This window comes from Elephas maximus, chromosome 3 (assembly GCF_024166365.1).
Source record: "Elephas maximus indicus isolate mEleMax1 chromosome 3, mEleMax1 primary haplotype, whole genome shotgun sequence".
Lineage (NCBI taxonomy): Eukaryota > Metazoa > Chordata > Mammalia > Proboscidea > Elephantidae > Elephas > Elephas maximus.
This window is the reverse complement of record NC_064821.1, coordinates 170,147,983-170,162,395: the sequence shown is the minus strand read 5'-3', so window position 1 is coordinate 170,162,395 and position 14,413 is coordinate 170,147,983. Positions and strand designations below refer to the sequence as shown.

General features: G+C 37.7%; 1 protein-coding gene and 1 pseudogene across 1 annotated transcript in view; one reads left to right on the top strand and one right to left on the bottom strand.

Moving 5' to 3' along the window:
• The window catches only part of RBM15 (RNA binding motif protein 15), a 1,133,685-nt gene that overhangs the window by 800,155 nt on the left and 319,117 nt on the right, over nucleotides 1-14,413 (top strand). The window lies entirely within an intron of this gene.
• Nucleotides 8,706-9,231, bottom strand: LOC126073447 (60S ribosomal protein L23a-like; annotated as a pseudogene).

The following is a 14,413-nucleotide window of genomic DNA, read 5'->3' as shown; positions in this document are numbered from 1 at the left end:
ATTTAAAAAAAGAAGGACTCTTTAAAATATGATTAAAAATAACTCTAAAACTATTATAGCAAATATCAAACCAAATAGTGACCCATTTGAAAACGGTGCAATCAGGAGTAAGATCTCTATTTCTTCCCAAAGCGGTAGTAAATCAAAAAGTGGCAGTACAGCAAGAAAAAGAAATAAGGGATAAAGAATGGAGTGGATGAAACAAAAGTTTTATTCTTCATAGATGCCATGACTATAAAGGTATAAAATACAACAGCATTTACAGATAAGCTCTTAGAATTAATAAGACAGCTTGGCAATGATATTGGACATAAAATCAATATACTAAAATCAATTTTATTTCTAAATACCAGCAACAGACAATGGTAGAAAAAAAGAGATCACATGTATAATTGCATCCAAAAAATTGAACACTTAAGATTAAAGCTGACAAAAGATATGCAAGACCTTTACACAAAAATTATCAAATTTTTTTGAAATGCTAAATAATAGAAATACACTGTGTACCCGTGGAGAACTCTATCATAGTCACTAATTGGAAGACACAATATTTTATATGTGTGTATTCTTCCCAAATTGGTTTATAGATTCAAAGCAATTCCAATAAAAATCTCAACAAAAAATTTTGGTGGAACTTGACAATCTGGTTCTATAGTTTATATGTAAAAACAAAAGGCTGAGAACAACTGAGGTAATTTTTGAAGAAAAAGGACAAAGTTGGAGAAACTACTCTATAAATGTTGATACATACTGCAAAACAATAGTTACAGTAATTATAATAGTTTTTTAGTGCATCGACAGGAAAACAGACCAGTGAAACAGATTAGAGAGTTCAGAAGGATACCTATTCTTATATGACACTTGATGTATACCCAAACCCAGCTGCTGTTGAGTCAATTCCAACTTAGGCAACCCCATGCATGTCAGAGCAGAACTGTACTCCACAGGATTTTCAATGGCTGAGTTTTCAGAAGTAGATTGCCAGGCCTTTCTTCTGAAATGCCTCTAGGTGGCCTTGAACCATCAATGTTTCAGTTAGCAGCCATATATGTTAACCATTTATACCACCCAGGAACACAGTTGAGCTTTTAGGCCAATGGTGAAAGAAGGGTGTTTTTAACCAGTGGTCCTGTAACCGAATGAGGGTTCTTGTCCTGTCTTATTAGCTGATTGAAATAAGACAGATGCCACATCACCAGTTGCAAGGGAAACAGAAAGTGGAAATTTATTGTCTATGTGGACAAGGAGCAACATGGGATCTAGCAACTATAAGGCCACCCGTGCTTCCTGTCTGAGGGGGCTGGGGAACTTTTTATTTCCAGTGGTGTCTGGGGGTTGGGTTTGGTGCCCAAAACTCTCCTCCCTTAGCCCTCCTGTGTCCACATTTGGAGGTCCAGATGTTGAATCATGTCGGTGATGTTCAGGTCCAAGGACAGATTTGAGGACAGAGCTCTTCAGGTCCTGCACATACTGGAAAATCTGGTTCACCCTTGTGTGGGATTTTGCACCAAATTCAAACTGCAGTTAGGGCCGCAGTATGGTCAGGCCAAACCACAGTTAGAAGCCATGGCTTGGCGGGCTGTGAAGGGAGGAACCACAGTGGGGGGGGAGGGTCTCAACGGACTCTTCAATTCCCTCTTGAACAGGTTCCTTTTAATTTTAAAAGGGGTTCAGAGCTGAAGGTATCATCTCCTGTAGCTTCTTCCTGCTGGCTAGGTGCACTGGCATAGAACTGGGCTCTAGCTGGAACCTGCTTGAGGGAGATGGGGTAATATCCCCATCACAGCATCATCTGTAGGTGGAACTTCTGAAGCCTGAAAGACACAAACTTTACTAAAAGGTTAAACAAATGAGGTTCAAATACAAGCAGCAGGATGACCATGGCCAAGGATCTTAGAAGGGGAAGACACCATGTTAAGTTCAAGATTGCTGCCTTTACTATATCTCAGATATCCTGTGAAGTTGGGCCTTGGTTGAACTTGTGTAGCCATTTACTAGGGAGGGACTAGAACCCTCCCCAAGAGACCAGGAACCCTATTATCGTATCTGCCCCAGTTAGGATTAAACCAGGTGCCCTCTTTAGTCTATAACCTGAGGCTCAGCTGGAGGCCCAGTACATTCGGACACTGGTGTCTGAGAGGAACAAAAATCTTAGGGAACATTGACCAGTGGTTGTGACAGGGCCAATGTAAGGAGTTGTCCATCTACAGCCAGGACAATGACAAGCCTGGCTGAGGTCACCCAGGCATAAGCTGGACCCACTCACTCAGACACATCTGCCGGGGGCACACAAGGATTTAGTGATGACACAGCCACTGAGCGTGGCACCAGCTCGCTGGAGCCAAGTGTCACTCCATAAGTTCAGGGCCAGGGACTACAAAGCCCAGGTCGGCACGCAGGGCTTTGGTATTTTATTTATTTATTTATTTATTTATTTATTTATTTTTGAGGCATTGTAAATGTGTTTCGAAGATAATTGAGTGTGCCCAGTGGCGTAGGCCCCATGTGGTTGGGCAAGCAATAGTTGAGGAGCAAATAAAAAGTTCTTGGGAAATTCTTGGATATCTTCAATATCTTCTCTCAGTGGGTGTCCCTGTGCAACAGACTTGGTTGGTCAGATTGGTCTGGAGATACTTTGTCTCATTCTAATTGTCTTGGGTTTTAGCAGTGGAGTCAGTGAGACCCTGGATGGTCTGTTGGACAAAGTTTCTATTCCAGGCACCAAACCCAACCCCCTTCACTTTGAATCTGGGCTACCCATAGCTTAGGTCAGCCAAGCAATTTCAGGTTATAAACTGACTTTGAGTTGGTTCCTGACCAGTGCTGCCCCCAAGTGTCTGGCAAAAGTAAACATAAAGCTGTTCTGACAGAAGGAACTTCCATCTGAGATTTGAGGAAATTCTCAAAGACAATTTTTGAAGGTTAATGACCAGCTATCAGCCAAAGATAAAAAGGCAAACAATCAATAATGCAACATCAGTTAGAGTCAACAAAAACAACAGGTAGCAGAAATGGACCCACACAGATAAGATATTGGAATTACCAAATGAAGATTTTAAAATAAATATGCTTGCTATGTTTAAAGAAATCACAACCTTTAAAACACTTACAGGAAAATATCAAAGTGTCTTAGTCATCTGGTGCTACTATAACAGAAATATCTCAAGTGGATGGTTTTAACAACAGAAATTAATTTTCTCACGGTCTAATAGGTTAAAGTCCAAATTCAAGGTTTCAGCTCCAGGGGTCTGCTTTCTCTCTCTGTTGGCTCTGGAGGAAGATGCTTTTCCTCAATCTTCCCCTGGTTGAGGAGCTTCTCAGGTGCAGGGACCCCAGGTCTAAAAGACACACTCTGCTCCCAGTGCTGCTTTCTTGATGGTATGAGGTCCCCAACTCTCTACTTGCTTCCCTTTCTTTTTTATCTCTTGAGATATAAAAGGTGGTGCAGGCCACACCTCAGGGAAAATCCCTTTGCACTGGATCAGGGATGTGACCTGGGTAAGGGTGGTGTTACAATCCCACCCTAGTCCTTTTAACATAAAACTATAATCACAAAATGGAGGACAACCAACAATGCTGGAAATCATGGCCCAGCCCAATTGATACACACATTTTTGGGGGGACGTATTTCAATCCATGACACAAAGTAACAGAATGTATGAAAAATGACTAGTATATTTCCAGAAATTAAAAACACAACAAATAAAATTTCAGTGGATGCATTTTGCAGCATAACGGAAAATTAGTGAATTAGAAAATAGAGCAGAATATATTGTTTGTAAAGCAGATTAGAGAGACATAAAGACGGAAATACTAAAAAAATTAAGGATTCAGCAACAATGAAAATTATAGCTATTTTCGCTCATGAAGATAGATACAAAAATCCTAAACAAAATATTAGCAGACTTAGTGGTGGAATAATGAATAAAACATCATGATAAAGTTAAATTTATCTCAGGAATTTATTAGGAAATCAATGTAGTTCACCATATTAACCAAATAAAGGAGAAAAATCTATGGTCATCTCAATAGATGCAGAAAAAGCATTTGATAAAATTTAACTTCCACTGATTATTAAAACAAACAATTCTTTTTTTTTATTAAATGTTGGAATTTGGTAATTTTTAAAAAACATTGTTCATAATTTAAGAAACATTTTGCATATGATTCAGCCTTCGGGAGCATGAGTGTGTTTTAATTAATTTTTGTGCTTTAAGTGAAAGTTTACAAATCAAGTCAGTCTCTCATACAAAAATTTATATATACCTTGCTGTACACTCTTAATTGCTCTCCCCCTAATAAGACAGCACACTCCTTCCCTCCACTCTCTCTCCTCGTGTCCATTTGGGCAGCTTCTGGCCCTCTCTGCCCTCTCATCTTCCCTCCAGACAGGAGATGCCAACATAGTCTTATGTGTCTACTTGATCCAAGAAGCTAGTTCTTCACCAGTATCATTTTCCGTCCCATATTCCAGTCCAATCCCTGTCTGAAGAGTTGTCTTGGGGAGTAGTTCCTGTCTTGGGCTAACAGGAGATCTGGGGACCATGGCCTCTGGGGTCCTTCTAGTCCTGGTCTGACTATTAAGTCTGGTCTTCTTATGAGAATTTGGGGTCAGCATCCCACTGCTCCCCTGCTCCCTCAGGGGTTCTCTGTTGTGTTTCCTGTCAGGGCACTCATCGCTTGTACCGGGCACCATCTAGTTCTTCTGGTCTCAGGCCGATGTAGTCTCTGGTTTATGTGGCCCTTTCTGTCTCTTAGGCTCATAGTTACCTTGTGTCTTTGGTGTTCTTCATTCTTCCTTGCTCCAGGTGGGTTGAGACCAGTTGATACGTCTTAGATGGCCACTTGCTAGCGTTTAAGACCCCAGATGCCACTGTCCAAAGGGGGATGCAGAATGTTTTCTTAATAGATTTTATTATGCCAATTGACCCAGATGTTCCCTGAAACCATGGTCCCCAGACCCCTGCCCCTGCTACACTGGCCTTCGAAGCGTTCAGTTTATTCAGGAAACTTCTTAGCTTTTGGTTTAGCCTAGTTGTGCTGACCTCTCCTGTATTGTGTGTTTTCTTTCCCTTCACCTATAATAAAACCTATTTACTGTCTAATCAGTGAAAACCCCTCTACCTCCCTCCCTCCCCGCTTTCGTAGCCATCAAAGAATATTTTCTTCTCTGTTTAAACTATTTCTCTAATTCTTACAATAGTGGTCTTATACAATATTTGTCCTTTTGCAACTGACTAATTTCACTCAGCGTAATGTCTTCCAAATTTCTCCATGTTATGAAATGTTTCATGGATTCATCATTGTTCTTTATCAATGCATAGTACTCCATTGTGTGAATATATCATAATTTATTTATCCATTCATCTATTGATGGGCACCTTAGTTGCTTCCAAATTTTTGCTATTATAAACAGTGCTGCAATGAACATGGGTGTACGCATATTTGTTTGTGTAAAGGCTCTTATTTCTCTAGGATATATTCCAAGGAGTGGGATTGCTGGATCGTATGGTAGTTCTATTTCTAGCTTTTAAAGGAAGTGCCAAATCAATTTCCAAAGTGGTTGTACCACTTTACATTCCTGCCAGCAGTGTATAAGTGTTCCAGTCTCTCCACAACCTCTCCAACATTTATTATTTTGTGTTTTTTGGATTAATGCCAGCCTTTAAAACAAACAATTCTTGATGACCTAATGATAGGAGGGAATTTCCTTAACCTATAAAAGGCTATTTATTAAAAAATACAGCAAACATCATTCTTAATGGGTAATGAAAATTTTCCCTTTGATATTCAGAACAAAATACTTAGCATTGCATTAGAGCATCTAGGACTAGAAAATAAGTTAAGAAAAAGAAATGAGATATAAGGATGAGAAAGGAAGAAATAAAATCATCACTACTTACAGATGGTATGAAAATGGCATGGTATGTATATAGACAATCCAAAGTATTTACCAACAAACTAGTAGAATTAATAAGTTTACCATGGTTGCTGGATACATAGTCCATATCTGGAAATTAATTATATTTTGATATACCAACAACAGTCAGGTAAAAAATGAAACTGAAATCAGGTATTATATTTTTTTAAATCAAGAATATCAAGGAATAAATATAACTGATGCATAATAATTATATGGAGAAAATCATAAAGCTTTATTGAGAGTAATTAAGGTAGACCTAAGTAATTGGATACCCTGTTTCATGAATTGAAAATGTTGATAAAAATTGACTTATAGTTCTAACATTATCACAGTCAAAATCACAATACTGTGTGAGTGAGTATGTGTAAGTCAGAAGCTGCCAATGATTCTAAAGTTCATGTACATTCAAAGGACTGGAAATAGCTAACCATCTCTTGGAGAAATATGTTAGGAGATTTAATCTATTAAATATAAAGGCTTAGTATAAGGTTGTGGTAATCAAGACAGCATAAAACTGGCATAAAAATAAAACTGGCATAGGGATAGATAATTAGACCAATGGAATAGAATGTAGATAATACAAACATACATGCATATAAGGAAACTTGATGTATGGTAAAGGTGGCACTGCAGAGCACTGACACAATGATGGACTTCATATTGGGGCATTTGAATATCTATAAGAAATAAATGCTGCCATTAAAATTCAATTCTACCTGAAATAAATACATAACTATGAAATGAAAAACTATTAGATTTTTAGACCATTTCTTCATGATAGGTAAGAACTTTTAAAAAACATGACTAAGGAAGCATAAAAAGAAAAGACTGATAAAATTGACTATATTTACTTAACAAAAAAAAAGTCCTAAAATACTGAAAGGACAAACCAGAGAACGGGAGAAAATGCCTACTTTACATATAATCAACATATATACATACAGAATGTATAAAAAATTCCTATAAATGAGTTTTTTAAAATTCAGACAATGTGATAGAAAATGGGAAAAAAATGGCACTTCACAAGCAAGGAAATTCAAATAGCCAGTAAATATATGATAAATTACTCAACCTCATTAAGAATCCAAAGATATCTTGAAATCAGCAGTGGAAATGGGGTACCATTTATACATCATATTTGCAATAAAACAAATGAACTGAAACATTCTTGTGCTGGATGGGATGTAGAACATTGGGAATCTTATACGCTGTTGATAATATATGTTGTCATTGTTGTTAGGTGCTGTTGAGTCTGTTGGGGCTCATAGTGACGCTATGTACAATAGAACAGAACAATACCCAGTTCTGCGCCATCCTCACAATCATTGTCATGCTTGAGCCTGTGGTTGTAGCCACTGTGTCAGTTTCTCTCATTGAGGATTTTCCTCTTTTTTGGTGACCCTTGCTTTACCAAGCATGATGTCCTTCTCCAGGGACCGACCCATCCTGATAACGTGTCCCAAGTGTGTGAGATGTAGTCTCACCACCCTTGCTTCTAAGGAGCATTCTCTCTGTATTACTTCCAAGATGGATCTGTTCATTCTTTTGGCAGGCCACGGTATATTCAATATTCTTTGCCAGCACTATAATTCAAAGGCATCAATTCTTATTCAGTCTTCCTTATTCATTGTCCAGCTTTTGCACGCATATGAGGAGATTGAAAACACCATGGCTTGTGTCAGGGCCACCTTAGTCTTCAAGGTGACATCTTTGCTTTTTAACATTTTAAAAAGGTCTTTTGCAGCAGATTTGCCCAATGCAATGTGTCATTTGATTTCTTGATAGCTGCTTCCATGAGTGTTAATTGTGGATCCAAGTAAAATGAAGTCCTTGACAATTAGAATCTTTTCTCTGTTTACCATCATTTGCTTATTGGTCCAGTTGTGAGGATTTTTGTTTTCTTCATGTTGAGGTATAATCCATACTGAAGGCTGTAGTCTTTGATTTTCATCAGTAAGTGTTTCAAGTCCTCTTCACTTTCAGCAAGCAAAGCTGTGTCATCTGCATAACACAGGCTGTTAATGCGTCTTCCTCCAATCCTGATGCCCCGTTCTTCTTCATATAGTCCAGCTTCTCAAATTACTTGTATGCTCAACATACAGATCAAATACGTATGGTGAAATGATACAACCCTGACTCACAGCTTTCCTGACTTTAAACCATGCAGTATCCCCTTCTTCTGTTTGAATGACTGCCTCTTGATCTGTGTACAGGATCCTCATGTGCACAGTGTTCTGGAATTCCCATTTTTCCCAATGTTATCCATAATTTATTATGATCCACACAGTCAAATGCCTTTGCATAGTCAATAAAACACAGGTAAACATCTTTCTGGTATTCTTTACTTTCAGCCACTATCCATCTGACATTCTTCCACATCCTCTTCTGAATCTGGCTTGAATTTCTGGCAGTTCCCTGTCAACGTACTGTTGTAACCGCTTTTGAATGATCTTCAGCAAAATTTTACTTGTGTGTGCTATCGATGATATTGTTCAATAATTTCCGTATTTGGTTGCATCACCTTTCTTCAGAATAGGCCTAAATATGGAACTCTTCCAGTTGGTTAGCGAGGTAGTTGTCTTCCAAATTTCTTGGCATAGATGAGTGAGCACTTCCAGCCCTGCATCCGTTTGTTGATACACCTCACTTGGTATTCTGTCAATTCCTGGAGCCTTGTTTTTTGCCAGTGTCTTCAGTGCAGCTTGAATCTCTTCCTTCAGTACCATCAGTTCCTGATCAATGCAACCTCCTGAAATGGCTGAACATCGACCAATTCTTTTTTTTTTTTTTTTTGTGGTGAAAAAATTTATATTTAGAATTAGCCAGCTGGACTCAGTTTATATGATCCAAATTTTGTTGGCAACATCCAAAGCATCATAGTCAGGAGCCAGTCGAACATATGCCTTCTTCTCTCCATCGGGTCTAATCAAGGTGTGGACCTTGGCCACATCAATGTCATAGAGCTTCTTCACAGCCTGTTTGATCTGGTGCTTGTTGATCTTGATGTCCACAATGAACACAAGTGTGTTGTTATCTTCTATCTTCTTCATGGCTGACTCAGTGGTCAGAGGGAACTTGATGAGGGCATAGTGGTCAAGCTTGTTTCTCCTGGGGGTGCTCTTCTGAGGATATTTGGGCTGCCTTCACAGCCTCAGTGTCTTGGGCCGCCAGAAGGTGGGTGAAGTGAGGATCTTCTTTTTTGTGTGGCTATGGATGCTTTTCAGCACTGCCTTCTTCGCCTTCAACGCCTTTGCTTTGGCTTCAGTTTTGGGAGGCGCAGGGGCTTCCTTCTTAGCTTTTGGCGCCATCTTTGTAAAAAGGCGACCAATTCTTTTTGGTATAGTGATTCTGTGTATTCCTCCCATCTTCTTTTGATGCTTCTGCATTGTTTAATATTTTCCCTGTAGAACCCTTCAATATTGCAATTCAAGGCTTAAAGTTTTTTGTCAATTCTTTCAGCTTGAAAAATGCCAAGCATGTTCTTCACTTTTGATTTTCTAACCCTAGGTCTTTGCACATGTCATTATAATATTTTGTCTTCTTGAGCCACCCTTCAAAATCTTCTGTTCATCTCTTTTACTTCATCATTTCTTCCATTTGCTTTATCTGCTTGACATTTGAGAGCAAATTTCAGAGTCTCCTCTGACATCCATCTTGGTCTTTTCTTTCTTTTCTGTCTTTTTAAGGACCTCTTGCTTTCCTCATATATGATGTCTCTGATGTCATTCCACAACTCCTCTGGTCTTCGGTCATTAGTGTTGAACATGTCAAATCTATTCTTGAGATAGTCTCTAAACTCAGGTGGGACATGCTCAAGGTTGTAAAACAAACTGACAGACATGTGGGAATTGATGATATATATAAGTTAATACAACTCCTTTGTACAATGGCGTGACATTATATATGAATCAGTAATTCCATTCTTGGATAAGTACCCTACAGAAATGCATACTTACATGCACAATGACAAAGGGCAAATTTTTTTTCACAGAAGCATTGTTTGTAATGAACAAACAGTGGGGAAAGCCCTGATGTTTACCATCAGTAGAATGGAAAAATTACTGAATGTTCATTTATGCAATAAAGTACTGTACAGAAATGAAAATAAATGAATTATATTAACTAATCTTCAAAACATTATGTTGAGTAAAAAAATACACATTAATAAGTAATACGGTATGCTTCCATTAAGCATTTTTTAAAAGTTAAATGTTATATTTCACACTACAAATATTTTTAATTTCAACATTCAATATATAAAAATGTCAAATATCTAGGAATAAATCTACCAAAAGTTGTGGAGGGCATTTTTAGAGAATATTTTCAATCTCAATTGAAAGGCATTACACAAGATCTAAATACATGTAGAAATATATCGTGATAAGAGATTGGGCCTATCAGCATCCAACATTGTATACTTGTCAATTATCTCCAAGTTAACCTATTGATTTCATTCAACCCCAATACACACCCAGCAGAATGCATTATGGAATTGAAAAAGCTACTTCTAAAATCTCTATAGAAGTGCAAAAGATTGACTTCTAAGATGATGACATGAGCAGGTCTAAGATCCCAAAGCTCCCACGTGAGCATGAAGGAAAGCAACTGGAAATCTGTAATCTCAACTCCATAAGAACTTCCAAAAGTAGGCAGAGGTTTGGAGAAACTAACCACAAACAGAAACAAGAAAATGGCAACTCTTAAACAGTAGTGAAGTTTCTTTTTCTATTGTCCCCATTCATCCTCCTTATCCTTCTCCTGGTGCAGACCACAACTCATACTCTCAAAGAGGGAGCTTTCAATCTCTGGTTCTGGAGTGAGTAGGGCAGAATTTGTTGGCGGACTGTTCAGTGTGTCTGTTCTGATCTGAGAACTGCCTGAAGAACTGAAGTCTCAGTCCTCCATCCTAAATCAGAACTCACACAGGGCAGAAGAGGGAGAGGTGGGAAAAGACTGAAGGCTGTGACCACCTGATAGTTTCTAGTAGAAATCATCACTTTTGAAAGAACCATGTGTCCAGGGGATTGAGAAAGTGAACACATTGTAATATTCTAATGTCCTGACTTTAATGCAAAAATCACAAAGCATACAAATAAACCTGGAATGATGGCCTGTTCAAAAGAACAAGATGAAAGGAGAGAAGTTGTCTCTATGGAGGCATAGATGATGGATACATTAGAAGACTTTCAAACAACAGTGCTAAACATGCTCAAAGAGCTAAAGGAAAACACTGAGAATGAACTAAAGGAATCAGGAAAATGATACAAGAATAAAACAAGAATATTGCTTTACCTATTAAAAAAGGTCCTCACCTGCCCACATCAGGGACCTAAGGACCAGTAGCTTCACTCAGGTCACTCAGACACCCAGGACAGGAGCCCAAGGGTAACTGGTACCTCACAGTCTTTACAACCAAAAACTTTGGGTGCCCATGGTCCATCTGCAGAACCCACCCACATGCACGCACTAGAGGACAGGGATGCGCTTTCCTCAGAAATACTCAGGGGTCAGTTCTCAGCCTTCTGCCTTGCTCAGAGCATGACCCCTTGCTACAATCAGATGCCAGTACATACAACAATCACCCATTCCCCTCTAAGACTGCAGTACAGAGCCTGTACCACACACTTGATGATCAGCTACCTGGAAACCTGAGCTGAATTCATACAAGAAAACTGAATGGACTCCTAGACTGATATACCTGATAACAGCTCTAGCCATCTGGGGTCAGGATATCAAAGTCCAAAGACAAAAATAATCAAGCTAGCTCACTCAAGCAACCCATTTGGGTATGTCAAAACAAAAAAAAAGCAAGAAGCTGTAACACAGTAAGCAAGCATAAACTAATACAATAACTTATAGATGGCTTGGAGACAACAGTCAATATCAAGTCACATAAAGAAACAGACCACGATCACCTTAACAAGCTCTCAAAACAAAGAATCCAGGGATCGTCTAGATGAAAGTGCATTCCTGGAATTACCAGAGCAAGAATACAAACGTTTAATATACAGAACCCTGCAAGACATCAGGAAGGAAATGAGGCAATGCACAGAACAAGCCAAGGAACACATAAAGCAATTGAAGAAATTAGATTGTTCAGGAGCATAACAAAAAGTTTAGTAAGCTGGAAAAATCCATAGACAGACAGCAATCAGAAATTCAGAAGATTAACAATACAATTACAGAATTAGACAACTCAATAGAAAGTCAGAGGAGCAGAAATGAGCAAGTGGAAGGCAGAATATGGTGAGACTGAAGACAAAGCACTTGGCACTAATTTTTTCTGAGGAAAAATCAGATAAAATAATTAAAAAAAAATGAAGAAAACTTAAGAATCATGTGGGACTCTATCAAGAGAAATAACCTACGAGTGATTGGAGTACCCGAACAGGAAGGGATAATAGAAAACACAGAGAGAATTGTTGAAGATTTGTTGGCAGAAAACTTTCCTGATATCATGAAAGATGAGATGATATCTATCCAAGATTCTCATCGAACTCCACATAAAAAAAAAAAAAAATTTTTTTTTTGTAGATGTTAAAAGAAAATCACCAAGACATGTTATAATCAAACTTGTAAAAACCAAAGATAAAGAGAGAATTTTAAGAGCAGCTAGGGTTAAGTAAGCAGTGGGTGGTGGGTTAGGGATAAATGAAAAGTCACCTACAAAGGAGAGTCAATAAGAATAAGCTTGGACTACTCGGCAGAAACCATGCAGTCAAAAATGCAATGGGATGACATATTTAAAAAATTGAAGGGAAAAAATTGCCAGCCAAAAATCATAAATCCAGCAAAACTGTCTCTTAAAAATGAAGGTGAAATTTGTACATTTCCAGAAGCTTAGGGAATTTGTAAAAACCAAGCCAAAACTACAAGAAATACTAAAGGAAGTTCTTTCATTAGAAAATCAATACTATCAGGTATCAACCCAAGGTTAGAAAACTGGGCAGAGCAATCAGAAGTCAACCCAGAAAGGGAAATTAAAAAAAAAAAAAAAACAGAGCAAGATTATTTAAGAAAAAAAGCTCAAAACAGGGTAACAGCGATGTTATTATAAAAAAGAAAACAACATTAAAACAGTGAAGAGGGATTAAGAAATGTAATCAATGATCCTCCACATGGAGAGGAAGATATGGCAATACAAAGGAATAAAAGTTAGGATTAAATTTAGAAAAATCGGAACAAATAATAAGGTAACCATAAAGGAGACAAACTATCCTACTCATCAAAATAAAATACAAGAAAAAAAATAGAGACTCACCAGAAACAAAATCAACAACAACAAATATGAGGAAAGGACAATATATAAAGATAATCTACTCAGCACTTAAAATTAAGTGGGAAAAGAAACTGTCAACAACACACAAAAAAAGACATCAAAATGATAGCACTAAATTCATACCTATCCATAATTACCCTGAACGAAAATGGACTAAATGCACCAATAAACAGAGAGTGGTAGAATGGATTAAAAAACAAGATCCATCTATATGCTGCCTACAAGAGACACACCTTAGACTTAGAAATACAAACAAACTAAAACTCAGAGGATGGAAAAAAATATATCAAGCAAACAACAATCAAAAAAGAGCAGGAGTGGCAATATTAATTTCTGACAAAATAGACTTTAAAGTTAAATCCATCAGAAAGGATAAGGAGGGACACTATATAATGATTAAAGGGACAATACACCAAGAAGATATAACCATATTAAATATTTATTCATCCAATGACAGGGCTGCAAGATACATAAAACAAACTCTAACAGCACTGAAAAGTGAGATAAACAGCTCCACAATAATAGTAGGAGACTTCAACACACCACTTTTGGTGAAGGACAGGACATCCAGAAAGAAGCTCAATAAAGACACAGAAGATCTAAATGCCACAATCAACCAACTTGACCTCATAGACATATACAGAATACTCCACCCAACAGCAACCAAGTATACTTTCTTTTCTAGTGCACATGGAACATTCTCTAGAATAGACTACATATTAGGTCATAAAGCAAGACTTAGCAGAATCCAAAATATTGAAATATTACAAATCATCTTTTCTAACCATAAGGCCATAAAAGTGGAAATCAATAACAGCAAAAGCAGGGAAAACAAATCAAATACTTGGAAACTGAACAATACCCTGCTCAAAACAGACTGGGTTAAAGAAGACATTAAGGATAGAATAAAGAAATTCGTAGAATCCATTGAGAATGAAAACACTTCCTATCAGAACCTTTGGGGCACAGCAAAAGCAGTGCTCAGAGGCCAATTTCTATCAATAAATGCACACATACAAAAAGAAGAAAGGGCCAAAATTAAAGAATTATCCCTACAACTTGAACAAATAGAAAGAAAGCAACAAAAGAAACCTTCAGGCACCAAAAGAAAACAAATAATAATAATAAGAGCAGAACTAAATGAAATAGAAAACAGAAAAACAATTGAAAGAATTAACAAGATGAAAAGCTGGTTCTTTGAAAAACTCAAC